We start from the raw sequence: 4,268 nt of genomic DNA, 5'->3' as shown, positions 1-4,268 counted from the left end.
TTTGGTCACAACTACAAAAAAGCAGAAACGAGAGAAATAGCTTGCAAGACTTTCTTTCCAGAGAAAACCAACCAGGATAATCACATGTAAACTAAACCCGGTGAATGCATCTGAGAATTGTGGCAGTTATATTTTCCCCAAACCTTACAGATTTAACAATCTGAAATCGTGTCTTGAAATTAGGGATGCAAATGTCAAGACTGGCAATTCCCAATAACTACACCCACGACCCCACAACCACTGAGCTATTATAAAGCCTCAGAATGTCCACTGAAAGTACCAAAATCAAAAGTGGAAATAAACCCATTCTTACAACATCTCTGGCCAAAAACATGTAGCGGCATGTTACATGTACTCTGTTGTTTAGGTTTGTTTGGTTTTAAGCCAGTTCAGGAGTTCTCTCATTTGATTCTCCACTGAGTAATCCTAGCAGACAGAGGGAAAGTTTCATTCCAAATATAGTAACAGGGGAAAATTAGAAAGAATGACATATTTTGACTATAAACCTCACACTGAGCTGGTGAACTGAAGCGCTCCAGACAGCTTGCTGAGGTGAATGCAAGAAATGTATCTGCATGTAATTGGTCCTTGAAAAGAGAAGATTAAGAAAGCAAGAAAGTTGTAAAAACAAACCAAACGCTGGTGGAGGAAGTTGGGATCTTTAAAGGAAATGACATATATGGCCAATATTAAATCTTTGATTTTGACACACATTCCATGTAAAGAACAAAGCTCATGTCTAGATTGGGGTTATGAGCATCATATTCCAGCCAGGTTTCAATGTACTGAACAGATTTGAAAATCTTTTGTCTTCCAGGCCAAATTCTCGAAGAACAGAGAACAAAGGATAAAACACACTCACATACAAAAAATGTAAAATTCACCAATTTTTCTGACATTAATTTATTTGAACACAGAGAACAGTGGTAACTGTTGTTGTAAGCTTGTTGCGACAAAGAGTAAATCTTTCAATTGTATTGAACCTCAACGAGAGAAAGTGAAGAAAGATAAATATTACAGAGGCCTCAAAGAGAGACGTCCTGTTTTTCATGTTATTATAAGGCACAGCTAAACAGATATCCATCTGTGGGAAAAAAGGTAACAAAGTGTTAAAACAAACAGAATTTCAACTAAAAAACATTAGAACTACTGATAAGATGATGAGTCTCATATTTTAGGCTGGTGTAACATTATGTACAGTTACTTTCAATAACACAATTATTTATATAGACTCTATTATTCTCCATTATTTCCTCCAAACCATGAACGTGTCTTTTAGACCCCACTGCTACAAGGCTGTCATGGCGAGTGGGAGATTACACACAGGTGGGTGACACAGCTGGGAGTAATTAACAAGACGAGACAAGGGAGGTAAAACTGAATACACTCACATGAGACGCAGACCTTCACAATAAAACAGGAAACACGAAATCACTACACAAAGACACAGACTCAACACTGAGAGGCAGACAGAAAATAACACATGTAACCTGAACTACACGAAACGTGAGACACAACAAATCCTTAAACATGAATAAACAGAAACATAGAATTCAAATAATAACCAACAAATCACAAAGGTAACAAAACGATCATCCAAGAATAAACCAAAACATAATAAACTCAGAATGCTGGGTCGAACCGACCCAGAACCGTGACAAAGGCTGCTCAAAGAAGTCCAACAATTAAATAATGCTTCAATCTTAAATATGATCAATCTTTCTCTGTTAATCAGCTATGTACCACAGGGCTTCAAGCTGGTAGTCGTTAAACCACTACTTAAATAGCCATCACTTGACTCAGCTGTCTTAGCTAGTTATAGGGCAATCTCCAACCTTCATTTTAACTCAAAAATTCGTGATAGGGTAGTTGTAAAACAGCTAATTAACAACTTAATTATTTTCAAGAGCTTCAGTCAGGTTTATGAGCGAATCACTGTACAGAAACAGTTTCAGTGAAGGTTACAAATGATCTTCTTAACAGTGTTTTATATACTAGTATTTTATTTTATTACCTAATATTTTATTACAGCGATTAGAGTTTGTTCTTGTAAATGGAGAGTCCTCTACACTAAGGTTAATTATGGAGTTCCACAGGGTTCCATGCTGGGACCAATTCTGTTTACATAATATGCTTTTCTTGGGCAGCATCATTACAAGTAATTTTCACTGCTATGCAGATGACACCCAACTCTATCTATCCATGAACCCAGATAATGCACACCAATTAGGTAAACTGCAGGAAGGTCTTAAAGACATAAAGACCTCTATGACTTCTAATTTTCTGTCTCTAAATTTTGATAAAACTGAGGTTATTGTACTTGGCCATAAAACCTTGGGAATATGGTATTTAACCAGATGCTTACTCTGGATAGCATTACCTTGTCCTCGAGTAACAGTGTGAGGAATCTTTGAGCCATTGTTTTTTAAGGATATGTCCTTCAAATTGCATATTAGACAAATATGTAGGGCTTCTTTTTTTCATTTCCACAATATCTCAAAATTTAGAAATATCCTGGCTCAGAGTGACACTGAAAAACTAGTTCATGCATTTATTACTTCTTATTAGGATGTCCTAAAAAAAATAAACCTCCCTGACAATACTTCAGCTGATCCAAAATGCTACAGAAAGAATACTGACAGGGAGTAGAAAGTGAGAGCATATTGCGATCTCTTCAATGGCTCCTGTTACATCCAGAATTAAATTTGAAATCCTTCTCATCACATGCAAGGTTCTGAATAATCAGGCCCCATCTTATTTTAATGACCTTATAGTACTGTATCACCCCATTAGAGCACTTTGCTCCAGCAAAGCTCTGAAGTGAAGATGTAAGTACAGGCTCATGCAGTACTGTGGAAGACAGTTGAACCATTGGTCATTTCTTTATTATTTGTGAGGAAACTGGAAAATAGTTGCAGTGGTTTTTTTGAAAAATGGGAATTCATTATGTAAGGAAACAGTAGAGTTTGTACAATTCTAATGAGCTTGAAAGTCAGCATTTGCCTTGAACCCCTTTATTCTTCAACACAGACTGGACACTGAGGCAAGCTTTCTTGTAATTTCTTTAAGTGGTCTTTGGGCTTGTTGAAGGACATTCAAAGCTCTTCTTTGGATGCCTGCTGCCTTTTATTCTATTCTCAGTAAAGATGATCGCACACTACTTCAGTGATGTTAAGGTCTTGGTTCTGGGGAGGCTAATCCATGACTGATAGTGCTCCACTGCGTGTTTTCTGTTCAGTTATGCAAACTCTGATGGTACTTTTATCCATTCTTATCATCAATTTTGACAAGATCTCCAACATTACTGTCTGATATGTACCAAACCATGACAGAGCCTCCATGTTTTACAGATGGCTGTAAACATTCACTATTGTACCTCATTGTACTATTATATATATTGATGAATATTTGATCCAAAAAAGTTCTTAATTGGATTCATCACTCCATCTCTTGATTTCTGTCTCTGTGCTTCCCCTGTGTTCCTTGTGTCACGTCTCATCTAGTTATCATTTTATGTCTGTGCTTCTCCTGGTTTCAGTGTCAAGTCTGTCTCATGTTTCCTGTTTTATTTTGACGGTCTCGTGCTATGATAGTGTTTTTAGTCTCATTGTATGTGATTTCTCCCAGCTGTGCTCTCCTCCTGTGTCTCATTTCCTAGTCCTCCCTGTGCGTATATAAACCCATGTCATCCTCTGCTTGTTGCCAGATCTTCTGCAACCGCTGCATTTCCTATGTCTCATGTCACATGTCTCATGTCTTTAGTTTCTTTATACTTGCTTCTAGTTTCCTCCCAGTTTAGGCTTTGACAGTTTAGTCTTTGTCTTTCTTCGCTTTTGTTTGTGTTTTGATTCTGCCACAATTAAAGGCACGTTTCAGTTAAGTCCATTGCCAGTGTCTGCATTTGGGTCCACACTCTCTCTTCACTCCACAGTACTGTTTACTCGGTAAAGTTAATAAAAGTGTAATATCAATATGACGGTAAAATAAGGCTTATATTTAATTTGAAGTAGATTTATCTTGGATTGCTGTTTCTACCGCAGAAGCTGAAATCAAAAGGTTTCCTAAAAGTTTGGATGTGAGTCTAATGTAACATTAATAACCTCTGAGTGGCCTTTTGTGAAGTCACAGCCTAATCTACTCGATGCATAGCTACAAATCTTTCCCACCACTATCTTCAAAAGGTTTGGCTTTCTTGAAAAGCTGTCGTTTTTGAACATCACTGAGCAATGACATGTCTTATCAAAGCACTAAATGATTTAATGGGTTTT

The sequence above is a fragment of the Maylandia zebra genome, linkage group LG22 (assembly GCF_041146795.1).
Source record: "Maylandia zebra isolate NMK-2024a linkage group LG22, Mzebra_GT3a, whole genome shotgun sequence".
NCBI lineage: Eukaryota > Metazoa > Chordata > Actinopteri > Cichliformes > Cichlidae > Maylandia > Maylandia zebra.
Note: the sequence above shows the minus strand (reverse complement) of the source record.